Here is a 14,780-nt window from a genome sequence, read left to right as displayed (position 1 = left end):
ATATATATATATATATATATATATATATATATATATATATATATATAACTTTGACTAATTAAAGTATGCGACGAAGATTCTTTCTTATTGTATTTGGACTAATTAAAATATTATTGGCTTTCTAGTCGTTTGGAAGTAATTAAGAGATGACGTCAAGTCGAGTATTATCGTCGTTTAATTAATAATGAATGTTCATCGCAAATAATATTTACAATTTTCTTCAATATTAAGTTACTAGTTGAAATTAAAATTCTATCAATTAAGTAATGCCTTTTAATGAATAGCTAACCATTTTTTTTCCTGGATGAAAAGATGAACAATTATCAATTAATGGAGAAGCCATAATAAATACCATCAAAATAAATACTATATAATTAAAGTGTTTATTGTAAATTAAAAATTTTAGAGTATAAACACTACGAGTGCCATAAAAATAAATAAAATAGAATGCACATCCCTTTCCACTGAACTAAAATATTGTTAATTTACATAACGGTTACCACTTCAACCCCTTAATTAAAGAACGATAGTGCCAGGATACGCGTCGATCAGAAACAATTTGTTCAACGGCAAGCAACAATTCGTAGGATTAATCGCAACACGAGTTCGTCACGCTCGGCATTCAAGTGGTTCAAATCGAAGTGTTCCAGTTTAGAAAGCGGATGAACAGGTTAATTGTCACGGCTGTCCGAAAAGGGGAGCTAATGCAAATTGGCGAATTATTGCGACTGACGCCTAAAAGGAGTACCGGAGCGAATTGGGGCGAGTAAACGTGGTTGAGTCCATAATTTAAGAGAACACGGCTCACACCGCCACTTTAACGGGTTACCGCTGATCAATTGTAACGATATATCATTGGACGCTCCGTAGAGCATTGTCTCATTAAAGCGCTTACACGTCCGACGCGAAATAGTGCGAGCGATGCGCTCACTTCGCTACACCACAATATCCAGCTATTAAGTAACGATTGCTGATGTAGTTTTTACCCATCAAATGTTGATAAAGATGCTCCCAAATTTTCTTTAAGAAAAAAAAGCGAATGGAAAGAAAAGCATATTTCTTTAGATTTATTTTAAGATCAAGAATTACTTGAACAAAATACTCTGACTAAATTAAATGCTTGCAAACTGTTAGTACTAGAAAAAAGATAATATTGACCACGTAACATATAGTGGACATAATTCCATACAAAATAAAACGAGGAAACTTTTTAATTTTTTAAAATTATTTAGAATATTTGAAATTGTAACAAGGGGAATTTAAATACTTCTTTTAACTTTCCCACTCGACTATAAAAACATTTTGAAAATAGCACTCACCTGAACGTGACTCCAGACTTTGGGTTTCGGGCTGGATCTTGCGTTGCTGGTCGCATTCGAACTTCCAGAATTGTTGGACACATTGCTGGACGAGGTTGTGGACTTGACGGACGGTTTTTGGGTTTTTTGGATCTGAGCTGTGACTGTCGTTGACGAGCCGGTGCGTTGTTGTTGCTGTTGCGCGGACGTTTGTTGCTGTTGTTGCTGTTGCTGCTGTTGGGTTTGCTGCATGATCTGCTGGATAAGCTCCAGCTGTTGCTTCGTGAGGCCATCGTTGCTGGCACCGGGGGACGTGGCACTCTGCAAAACACAATTAAAGAAGAAAATTAATACACCATTCAGTAGCATCGAACAATAACAAGAACTTTATTCTCTTTACAATTGAAAACTAATTTATAAGAAAAATAATGCACATTGGGGACTAATCAGTGATCTCTTCTGCATTCAATTGGACTAATTTTTAATTCAATGGGAGATTCATCGAAATATTTAGTATTTTATTTTTATGTTTCAAGATGAATTCATCTAAACCAGTCGAGTCAGATTTTTTTAGAATCTTCTACACAGATGTCGTTTTAATATTAAATATATTAGGCTCACATTGGACCAAAAATGGCTCACGTAAGACAACCCCATTCATGTCACAATAATAAAACCCCATCATAAATATCTCCCATTACATTTATTTGTGGCGCAATATTTCAACAACATGATCCCCCTAAAAAAAAATTCACCGCCGTCCGAGTCGAGGATTAACATCGTCCAAAAGCAAAAATATTTTGACTACCGCCCTTCCGACACCCCGCCACCCCCTCCAGAGAGTCGCACCGACTTCCATATACGCGATGTCCTTTCGTAATTCAAAAAATGGCAGAAATATTTCAGGCGATAAATTCAGTCGGGACGTCCGGTGCATAAAACAAAAATGGGAGAACCGAGAAGGACAATAAAAAAAGGGCAATACAGGCGGACAAAAAGAGGGGAAAAAGGGCACGGCGTGCACGCGCGCGCAAACGCGTGTATATGGAATAATGGTGGACGTCGAGCAATGGTTGTCCCTGTCCGATCGTTTTTCAACGACGCTACTGGGAAAAAAACCGTAGATGCGCGTGTACGTTTCCTCCCACCCGTCCCTCTTTTCCCCGGGATACGACGAATGCGAGTCATAACAAAGGGACACGACGGGGGACGGATTTCACGATTTTTAATTAAGAGACGCTCCCATTGGATTACCGCGGGCACGCCAGGTCCGCCGCCGTTCGCGTCATCGCTTCCTGACTGTTTCTGGACACGGGTTTGGGAATCATTCGGTCGTGAAAAGGGCGAATATTGAAAACATCCCTTAGATCGGGGGCATTTTTGGTTATTACTCGGGGCACCATGGCGAAGCATTTTTATGATAACCGAGGCCTGCTCATAGGGTTCGTAGATCGGTTTTAAAAGTCATCTGTTGAATCATTGGTATATTATGGCAAATATGGTCTATATTCGTTAAGAACACGCGTCTCGAGTTCTTAATCTTTTCAGACCTGCCATTCACAATTGAAGACAGAAAATTATAAAATTACAGATCTTCTCGATGCTTCACTGGGTACACTACTCCATTTCTGTAGTACAGAATCAAGTTCTTCGAACCTCTTTTCAATCAACAAAATAAACTAATATGTAACAAATTTGTACCGAAGGTAGCCAGGGATTGGATAACTGTAGATTCCAATGTTTTCGGCACAAATAACGAGTATTTTTCTGATATTTATGCAACTGCTTCTCACAGTGATCCAGCCATCGGACTTTCCGGGCAATTTAGAGACCATGTTTTAGACAAAATAGTGACAGACGGGAAGAAATGCTACTAGAATTAGTAGAGTATGCTTTTCAAAAGGAAAATGCAGCGAAACAAGGTATATTTGCAAAACCTGTTGCGTACCATTACACGTAGGCGATTGTTACACAGCTTAACATACCAAAAAGAAATATTAAAAATGAAATAACAAATAAAATATTAGGTAAAATATTAAATAAAATTCATGTATATAATAAGCCATTATAAAAAACTTATTTACATTATTTCATGTCCACTTCGAATTCTAAAATAATAGTTGGTAACACGAGATAAACTCTGAAGGAAACTGCCGGTCAACAATGTGTTGATATTTAGATGTCTTCTCCTAAACCATGAATATTCCTAATGCCATCTAAACTGACAGTTCCTCTCCAGAAGTCACTCAATTTACCTCCCAGAAACGAGTGAGCCATATTTCTGAAGATGTACCCTAATGAATATTTATGCAAATTTTCATCAATATTGAAATTCCTTGCAAGTTTAGATACGTCCGATGAGATAACTTTCGAGGAAACCGCTGAACGTCGACAGGAAAAAAGGAAAAATTATATCAATCCACCTGACACGAAATAATTGCACCGCGGGGCCGTTCGCTAATCACTTTTACACCCACACAACGAACACACAGTCGAATACGGGCATCCAGAGGGGTTTGCAGGATGCGACGCGAATTGAACCATCGATTAAAATTGGATTTGTTAATTAGTGCTGGGAATGTGGCGGCGGTCGTTCCCGATCCGACTCATACCTTATTAAACCTTCATTTCGTAATTCCCACGCTGCCATTTGTCATTGTAGTAATCAGTAGGCAGTTGTTTTCTGGTCGCAAGACCGCGCGACACATCAAACACATTTTTCTGACTCGTCGACAAAAAAAGGATCGATGGAGTATTAGAATGATCGGGATTCTTAGGTAAAGGTGCATTTATATACAGCGCATTTAAGCCTGGTCATGGAATGATAATTTGTCAATTATTATGGCAACATTGGCTCCGTCAATCATTTACAAACAGATATCCATCATATCGAAGCTTAGGAATTCAATAATGTGAGTGACGAAAGTGAATTTTCGATTTAGGTAAAGGGAAGTGAATGTAGGGACATCTTCAGATGTTCAACAGAAAACACCAAACTTGTTCAAACATAGACCACGTTCGAATTAAGACTAGGACTATCGATGAAACCTTTGTGTAGATACTGAAGTGTTCGAGTATTGTAGTATGTGCTTGAACAGCTATACATCTCAGACTACATAGGTTTGATTACAAAATAATCAATTTGTCGATACAGCATACACTCTATCGATCACCCACAAACATATTCACTTCTACCATGACAAACCTAACAAAAGAATGATGTGACATTTATATCCCACAGGATAATAAAATTATGCATCTTCAGACGTTCACCTAAACACGTTAAACACATTTAAACTAGAATTTCGACTGCTGATGAATATTTCTCCACTTATATACCGAAGATATAATCCCTCAAACAGTTTCAAACCGAACCTATACGCCACGAATGGGTTAAACGAACTTGACTGTTCCAAACGGAAATCAGAACCGACTTACACTGCATGCCAAGTGCTATCCAAACATCTGTGATTCGATCCGCTCGCAGAAGAACAGATTCAACGAGCAATGTTCCACGATAATACTCCCAAAAACCTGTACGTCTGCGAAATCTGAAAGAACACACTCGACCTAATATTTTGTGCACCCACCTCTCCCCACGTTGATCCGTTCTAATTCTTTCTCCTCTTTCGTGGTGCTATACAACGCGACAGATTTTTTTTTTTTCGAAACGTGGTCAAAATTCGTACCATCAATTAGTAAATTGCTCCAAACTTGAATATAAATACGAGGTACTATGTACTTCTCAATATTGTTATTCATCACTGCTGAATTTGAAAATATAAAAAATGATTTATATTCCAAGAGTTTTGATCATCTTTCTTTTATATATATTTTAGTGTCACATATTGTTATTATACTCCTGAAGAAGTTTTCAATTTTGAAACTAAATCTGATGAGTTAAAAATTGTCGTAATCGAACACATAGGCCATGTTTGGTGAATTCTGTCCCCGCCATGCATCCGAGTAAATATAATATAAACAAACGGGGAACAGGGTCGTCAGGTTTCGTCGAATAAAGAATTAAACGCGCGAGATTGCATGCGCATGCAACGTATGATGTTTGTCTTCTAAATATAACCGTGATTTCGATCTATTTAATTTTTCATTTGGAATAGAATCGCTGAAGCTCCTCTGCATTATCGTGCATGATATGACGTCAATATTAGAGATGAGCAAAACTTTATTCGAATAATAGATAGGAAATACAAATACAGCGTAACTTGGACTTCAATTTTAATTCGTAATTTAATTTGTAGTTTTTATTAAATAAATAACAAATCAAAGGTTGTTTACCTTTTCCCGCATTTCGACATTTTTATCCGAAGCATTGTGGAACAGTAATAACGAGGGAGGAACGTCGAATGCTTAAGGTTAAAAACAAAGCGTCGAATTACTGTGCGTTTGAATTGCTATTGACTTTTCCGAAGCGCGAGGTTTCGATTGTGATTTCGAGCATACTTGAAACGCGCACAATGATATTGTATTATTTCAATGTGCTGCTTAATGCGAGGGAAAACCTGAACAATTGTTCTCGTCCGAACGATCGTTGCATGTGAATTCTTTACAAGTACAAACTCTGTATCGATTCGAATGTTAAACTATTCGTCTGCGAGCCTGGCTGAATAGTATGAGGCCGACCGGTGCTATTTTATATAAATAATATTCCATACTGTTTTGAACTGCTCGACAACAGAAAACATTGTTCATTTCGTATTGTTTTTTCTGTAAAAATTGGAATAAATATTTATTGATTGTTTAGCTGAAAAATAACATTGCTTCTAGTTTCCATTAATAATTTAACAATCATAACTTTTTTCGTGGTGCTTTCCATGCTGTCTAATATTTAAACTTTGTAAGCATGTGTCGTTTTGATTAAAAACTCCTCAATAACTAGATTCTGTTCAGAAAGTAATTATTGAAAAATATAGTTTAAAGTATTGATTTAAAATTCTGATAAGAAAGTTTATCCTTGGAACAATGAATATAGAATTTTATTGTGGGTTATTAATGACCGAACTGTGCCTTATATCCTCAATTGTTTACTTTTGAAATAGTATAACGTTAAATTATATTACTACGATATCATTAGTGAATTCTCCCAGTTCTTTTTTAAAAATATTCTTATGATTTCTGTAATAATGATACGAAGAACTCGTTTAATACGCAATAACTGGACTCGTATCTTGGTTAACAATGTGTATTTATGGAATAAAAATTGAAATTCCCTACGAGCCAGATACAAACATTCGAAAACTCTTTTTCTTGAAAAACTAATGTATCTCCATTACACGGCAATTACTAATTTAATTAAAATACTTGAACATTATTCCCAAATTATCTTCGAGGAATGTTTGTTTAATGATGGGAAAATGTTAATTGTCCGAATCTATTTCACCCCATGGAAAGTTCCAACGATCCTCTCGTTTAATTATACAGAACTTTTGCATTTGTTCACGTTTAATTACGCGACAGCTCTAACAAAGTGAACAACAGCCGTAAATTGCATTTCTATTTCTGCGCTAAAAAATTTACGTTTCAAGAAGCGAATTCATGCTATGAATATAATATCAAGTTTCAACAAATTCATATAAAATAAGTAATTGAATTTAAATTGCAATCTTTTCACTATATTCAATCTAAATAATTCGTTCAAATAAATCGCTATTCGATGACGAATTAGTTTGAATAGTAAGGATAGGATGAATTAAATTCAAATCGGTTATAATGAATAAAAATTGCAATCTGAATTGCAAAACAGAAATTTGTGTTACACGTCAAAGAAATAATGTGTCGAATAAAAATACCATATAGTGATTTATTCGCAACGTTTCTCGATTTACATGAATTATACTTTCATTCTACAAACCTAAATAACGTTTTCAACTCCAAGGTTTCGAGTCTTCTTCAGTACTCGAGTGACCTAAAACAATTTTCAAAATTCCCCTAAGAAATACTTGCGTATTTAGTCTTCTCTGCCTTACTTTTCCTATCGTTCCCCCATTTTTCCTTGATACTCGAGTCCAGGTTGTCAAGCACGGTTACAAAGCAGCGACTATCCGTAATCGTAACAAAATGGCCCCAGACGCGGTCCACGAGGAGAGCGCATTTATTACTCCACCAGCTCACGGATGTTCGTTCTTCAAAACGTCTCCGAAAGTTTGGTGTTATCTCTCGCTGAACGAACGAGCTTCTCTGACAAATCGTCGTTTCCGACGATGGGAGAACCGCGGAGGAGTACTAGGACTCGCTTTCATCCTCATGCCACTTTCTTCCACCGACTCGTGCTCTACATCCCTGAACACCTACGAAAACTTTCCTTTTCCCTTCCACTAGTTATTTATAAACGGCCGGGACACTTTTAGCGCGAGTTTCTCGTGTTAAAAAATACGGGTGAAATATAGTTCAGACAGTGGCGAGAATAGTAAGCGATAGTAAGGCTTCTAATTTCAACACTTTCAATTTTCAGTTATGATTTCTTAAATTATTTGCAGGTAATTTCTGTTCAATTTTCATTATATGTTGTCGTAGACTAAACAAACTTGTGACTAAACAAAATTCTTTAATTTTTTGGATTGATTTGGATAAGATTAAATAAGATTTATAAGATTAAACGCTTGTCCTCTGAGAAAAATAGAGCGAAGCATGAATGAAGGTTGCAAGTGTAAATAAATTTATAAAAAGGTGAGTATATATACTTAAAATGACCATTCCAGAAATTTTCAGTACTGTTTAGTAAGAAAATCGATAAATAAATAAAGATTGTATAAATTTGATTCGATAAAGGTTCATTGTTGTATGAATGAAAAGTGACAGATGCAATATTTTATGGTACAGAGTCGTAGAATTAAAATCTCTCGGCTAAGAAATTAAACAGCGAATAAAAATAAAAATACATAGGTTCAAGTAGTACAAAAGACCTAATTAAGAATTGAAATGTGAATTGAATGAATATACTATCCTTATCTAGTCATGCTATAAGAATAATAATCTGAGTATAACAAACAAAATGTACCATCTTATACTTTCATATTTCTTCTATTTATCCTTACTGACGGTTAAATTATTTCCCTAAAAATTCAAGACCATAAATAGATTTAGATCCCAAAGAGCGTTTTCCACTATCCAAAACCTATCTATTCTCAAGTCTCCTTGTTTAGCTTGAGTAATGGAGCCCCCGGATCCACAAGGTTCCATCGGTTGAGTTTGTTCAGTGTTCGGTATATCGCGTACACTTCTAACGCTATTATCACTATCGGTGTCGCGTATCAGCTCCATATCCTTCGAAAGTTTTCAACAGCACGACCGACGCGTCCACGTTTTCAGAATCCATCGTGCTCACGCGAGAATCGCATTATTTTTCCCGCCGCGCACCCCCTCTGCCCCCATCTCTCACGTCGGTTCCACGATCGTTCGTCATCTGCCTTTCTCGCCGGCGACCCACTTTCCCTGACAACGTCTCCCTTCTCACGTTCGCGATATTTTTGCATCCCCCGTTCTATTATTTATACGGCCGCGTTGCAGTAACAGCGCGAACAGAGCGACAAATGTCTGCTCAACTCGCTGCTGAATTCCACGTGCTCGAGGTTTTGGTCAAAGCACACCACCCCGAAACGTATAATGAGCAACGGCTGCTTTAACCTTTCAGAATTCTCCACGGTTCGGTCGGAAGTAACACGGAATATTTTTTGTGAGAAATAGCGTAAACTCGGTGCATTTGAATATCTCTGCTTTGTAAAGCGATTGTTTTACAGAGAATAATTAATGGGATTTGCATCAGATTGTTGATATTATTTTATTATCGTTTGATGCGATATTTTATAGGGAGGATTGTTGGAATTTAAAGGTTTTCTATTTGGGATATTCTGCGGGGATTTTTAATTATTTGTCGAGTCAATGATATATTGTTGTTTTTAATTGTAGGTACTAATAGTCGCTTAACACGTACATCGCCACGTCACCCATATATGGGTGACGGTGCTTTTCATTAGAGAATTTAAAAAATTAATTTTAAAAGTTAACTGTTAAAGAAAATGAATTTAAATGAAAATAAATGTTTCATTATTTAGTTACTAGTTTGTAAACGAAATTTAATCACAGTAGAAATTTTTACAAGTATTAGTCTGCCAGTCAGTCAATCAGTCTTTGATTGATGAAGCTACTTCTCTCTTGTTTAAGTACTCTGTATTTAAGTATTCTAGCATTCAAGCATTTTTGGGTCGACGAATTTTAGAATTGAAATATTTTACAATTATATAATTTATGATTGACCATTCTACGGACTAATATAGATCCTCTTAATAGTACAATCAAAGACCAGTTACAATATAACGACGAAATACGAGCATCGAAAAATCATTTTACAACCCCGTGACTAACCATACTCTACACTAATACACACCCTTAACTCTATCAAGAGTTAACTTCATCGCAACGACAAAATTTCGATCCCTGGTTCGATTTACTTCACTTACAATGATTTCAAAGGTGAAAAGTCACAGAACCGACACGTCCGAAGAATTTCGCTTCTTTTTTTCGAAAAATACCAGTAAACCCGTAAGATTAACCATCCCCCTGCTCCAACAGAGACTCTTTTGTCAACTCAATGAACGATTCCCAAGAGAACGCGTTATCCAGGATCGAAGGCTTACGCGCACCTGCAGGAGCCCTGCAGGATCGAAGGAATTCCCCGAGACGGGAAATGGAAGTTTGAAAATGTATTTCAGCGTGAGTGACGCGTATGTTATTGTCGGGAGACCGGCGAATGAGCATCCGCCGTACAGCTAAACGAGCAAAGAGAGGCGGAGACGCGTGGAAGATGACTGCGCGCCTGTTAGCGGGGTTGAAAAACAGGAAAAAAAAAGAAATGTTTCCCTGAAAAATTTCAGAGAGACACTGACGTGACTAGTAATAGCGTTGTCGGGGGCTGAAAAATGAAATTCTACCCCGGATGGGAACGAAACGATGCTAACGTGCTTTGGGTGGATGTTTCGCGTGATGAGGCTGTTGTTGGAGATTTTGCAAAAATGGCCTGTTAAAGAATGTCACGTTTCTGAGAGATGAACTATCTGCGAACAGCCTTGAAGAGAAAAGTTACTTGTCAGTGGGTAAATTTGGAACCACAGATCTGTTTTTAATAGTTTATTTTATAATTGTTTTTAATTGAACTTTAATGTTTCCTTTAACGATATAATTACGATTCAGCTAGTGTGTGACTGTTGAGGTCCTCTTAGGTGACGCGTTAGGTCCGCGTTAGATACGAAGGCCCTGTATATAATAAGAGACTGTAAGGACTCCTCAGTAATAATCAGCAAGTTCACCTGCAGATCACGGATGAATCTGAGTTAGGTGTACGTTAGGTCTACAATAAAATCAATTTAGTTCCACAAAGAATTTATTTTTTGGTCGTTTATACATGGTTAAATAACCACCATGAACTAAAAAGCACCATGACTAGCTTGCTTTTATTGAATTTTCAATAAGAAGAGGCTCAACAAATTAAGAATCTACCTGTCAGTTTTCCCAAAGTCTTAAGCTTCCCAAATTCCTCGACTATTTTCCGCCACAAAGGAGACACCATACTACGAATTACCATTCCACTATCCCGAGAAATATTGTGTTAAAAATTCCAACTTTCGCGAAGTCTGCTTTACGACTCCCACTCCCCGCCATAACTCTCTCAGTTCTTACGTAAACACGTTACCAGAATATCAAGGAGTCCAGCGAGGGTGGAAGGAAGACGGTCAGGTGAGAGAAGTTACCCTTAAGTGCGTCACTTCTCGCGAGACCAGCGGAACTTCCAAATGAAAATTGACGCTGAACAGGGAAAATATGTGGCCAAGGGGGCGCCTTAACACCTGTCCTCGCTGGTGATAGGTCCACGGCCTCGGGGTGCACGCCTAAACGAATTAAAACTACCAGCGCGTCTGGACTTCTCTCCCTCGCGACCTGGACGCTGAACTTGTCCGTATTGAAGTTTTTTTTTACATCCGTTCGAGATAATCTGGCTTAATTAATTTAATTCCGCGAAGAAGCGCCAGGGCGTACCCGCCCTCCGACTGATTCTCCACCTGCTGGCGCGGAGCTATGGCAACCGGTTCGTTAATGAACGTTTTATTATGCGAGCCCTCGCTTTCAAGGGACGTCGAAGTTCGGATTCCATCTTTATCCCTCGATTCATCGTATCTGAGATTTGCGATTGAACGATTTGATTCCTGATTGGTTTGAATTTGCGACACGTATGTGCCAGGCATGGACTTGAACAGGGATTGAATTTTTTTTGAGAACATTTATATCAGTGGAAAGTGTTGCAAACGAATTTTGAGAATTGAAATGTTTTAATCCATCCACTGCCAGGAAAATTTAAAGCGTTTTGCTTCGGGCGCCAAGATTTGATATAGATGTGTAAGCTAGGTTTTTATTTTGATAATAAAAAGTTGTATTAAATTTGGTGTTTTAAAAAGAAAATTTACACGCTTCTTTTGAAATAATTCTTGACTCAAAAGGCTCTAATGAATTTCGTTATTAGAATAGAAATATTTATTTATAACATTAACTAGGCAACTTAAATATTAACCCATTCGCTGCTAGGCAAATTTAAAGCGTTTTGCCTTGGGCGCCAAGATTTCATATAGATGTGTAATCTAGGTTATTATTTTGATAATAAAAAGTTGTATTAAATTTGTTGTTTGTAAAGAAAATTTACGATCTTCTTTTGCAATAATTCGTGACTCAAAAGGTTTATTCCTTAAAACTTATTCCTTAAGTAATTGCAATCAAAATAAGACATCTTGTAGGTACCAGTGAATGGGTTAAAATGATGTAATTTATGATTAACCACTCTCTACACTAGTACGAACTCTTTTTATAACTCTTCCAGGGGTTACTATCGTCACAGCTAGGTTATTTCAAGATTACTAGAAAATTAGAATAATTTCAAAGGTAGGGAGTCTAAAGCCTTTAGAAATCTGATTTTCTTTTACATCTAGTGTAATTCGTTAGTTTAATCATAATCATAGGAATTCTGTCTAATACATCGGGGCACCAGATTTTCAAGCTCTTTCTTATCATCATCCCCACAAATTAATTGAGTTCTCTGAAGCTATTCAGCGGATAAGCAATTGGAATTTCTCTGAGACATACCAAGAAATCCATCGTAACTAATGCCCAAGGATCACCTACATGATGCAAGACCGCTCAAAGACGGTTGCATCCCATCAGATCAGCGATAAACATGGTGTTAGGACAGCCAAGGTTCTGTACACAAATAGAATCCTCAATTTACTATGGGGAATATGGAATGTATTTGCGTGTAGAGATACCACTGCTCCAGCAAGTCAATAGTTAATAGTCAATAGTCATAAATGTCTAACGATCACCTGCATCCAAAATTCTTAAAAAATGGTTAACCTATTCACAGCCAGGTAAAGCGTTTCGTCTTGGACATCAAGATTTAACACAGATATGTAATCCAGATATTTTAATAATAAAAAGTAATATTACAGTTGTTGTTTTAAAAAGAATATTTACGATCTTCATTTGCAATAATTCGTGACGTAAAGGGTTCTGAACTTTTATCCCTTGAATAATTGCAATTAACTTGAACTACGAGACGTCTCGTAGTTGGCAGAGAATGGGTTGAACATGATTGAATCAGGAGAATAAATATCCGAATGGAAAGTTAAATCTGGAATAAACAACCTACACAATATTAGGTTCTTGACATGTTTCTTTATTTATGCGTGTAATTCTACAATGAATTATGTTGCACTCCCAGAGTTATAAAATTAGAACTGACTGATAGATGATAATTTACAACGGGTGTGTCACAAAATTCACATCAGATCATCTTTCATTAGTTGTGGACAAAGTTTAGAGAAACTATTAATTATATGTCAAGTTCTGTTATACTGTCTTGATACAAAATACAACAATTTATTCATTTTTTAATTAAGTTGTGTATATGCTTTAAAAATAAGAAAACATTCATCAAAAGAATCTCAGTCTTATAAGAAACATTATGTAAACATTGCACAAACATATTAAACAGACTTTTCTGTTTCAAGAACCATGTTCAACAGACGTATTTTACCACGAAAATTCGTCGCCAATAACCAGTCACCCTGTACATCTATAAATGTCACCCCGGCACCGTAGCCAATCGAAACGGAATTCCACTTTAATACCAGCGTCGAATACCAACCCCCGATGATATTGCAATTAGGCCTGTGACAGTCGATCGAACAGAGGTCAACCCTGTTGCACAGCGTGTACAAGGTGTTTCGCTAGTTTCGTTACCAGCATTCATGAAATAGTTGCTATATTATTTGCTTCAAATTCGATCACGTACCTAAGTCTTTCGTATTACTTCTCTTTCTAAGAAAGATTTTTCAAATTAGCCAATAATAGTGACTTCACTTCTGTAATGAATGTTGAAGTAATGTTATTTACTTCGAATATTGTATTTACCTATTTACAATCACTACACTATCCCCAAGTGTAACTAATCCACTGTTACATCTAGTGTACCAAATAAACAACTCCATTAAAGTATTCCCAAGAAACCTGCAGATAAACAACAGCCCACGAGTCTATAGCAATCCTCAAGAAAGCCAAAAAGTAATCAGTCGATCCTGCATTTCCAAGTTCAGGAAAACCGAACCACGAAGAAGAAACAATTACTCAAGAACGCCCAGTCGCTTCCATCGCGAGAAGCCTACCGATTATAGATAAATCAATTACCAGCGTTCCCAGCCAAAGGAACGATCCTAAGGGGCAAAATCGAGCCGACAGGAACAAATTACCTCGGAGGTAATATGCGTGGCTGGTTCGAAAGCCGCTTCCGCGAAAGCTGTCAGTCTTCCCGTTGGAGCAGCGTTAAAAGACTAGTATCCTCAGGGTCTCTCTACCAACCTGTGCCTGGAGGGAAAAGAGGAACAGAGACGCAAAAGCAGCGACGACCGCGTATGCGTGTAACTTCTGGAAAAGTTCCGCGGAACGAGCTAACAAACGAACTTGCCCATTCGTCGATTCCCGTTGGAAACTCGACGATTTGTGTAGCGAAACGATACCAGGCGTAGTTTCCAAATCGATAAGCTGCGGTATTAAACGCTCCTGGAACACGTTTTTTTCTGGTCTTCCTGTACGCTGTCCTCGACCTGCGTGAGCGGAGAATTTGTTTCAGGGACGAGGATTGTTTTTGGGACTGGACATGTGAGATTTTCTCTCAGGGTTAACTGATTACTTTATTTTGTGCTACGGTTGATGCGAGTGTTAATAGAATATATTATTGAGAGAATAATAGGTATATTAATATATTCGTAACAAACATTCGAATCCATCGTCATTCGTCAACCAAACCTCGTTCAACTCTTCTTCGTTTCGTACATCGAGAAAGAATGCCTAGGTGACATATTAATATTACAGCAAAATCATATCCTCGGTCATTGTTTGAACAAAGATTGTTAATACATTAGTTTTACT

The 14,780-nt window shown here is 37.2% G+C and overlaps 1 long non-coding RNA gene across 1 annotated transcript; it reads right to left on the bottom strand.

The window, feature by feature from the left end:
- Nucleotides 1–13,486: 13,486 nt before the first annotated feature.
- LOC128892773 (uncharacterized) lies at nt 13,487–14,166 on the bottom strand. The gene is made up of 3 exons (XR_008461180.1): nt 14,102–14,166; nt 13,863–14,013; nt 13,487–13,673 (listed from the first exon to the last, which is right to left on the bottom strand). It is a non-coding gene; the product is annotated as an uncharacterized LOC128892773 (long non-coding RNA).
- Between the last annotated feature and the right edge of the window lie 614 nt (nt 14,167–14,780).

The sequence above is a fragment of the Hylaeus anthracinus genome, unplaced genomic scaffold (assembly GCF_026225885.1).
Source record: "Hylaeus anthracinus isolate JK02 unplaced genomic scaffold, UHH_iyHylAnth1.0_haploid 17681, whole genome shotgun sequence".
Taxonomy (NCBI): domain Eukaryota; kingdom Metazoa; phylum Arthropoda; class Insecta; order Hymenoptera; family Colletidae; genus Hylaeus; species Hylaeus anthracinus.
Note: the sequence above shows the minus strand (reverse complement) of the source record. Positions and strands in the feature narration are given on the sequence as shown.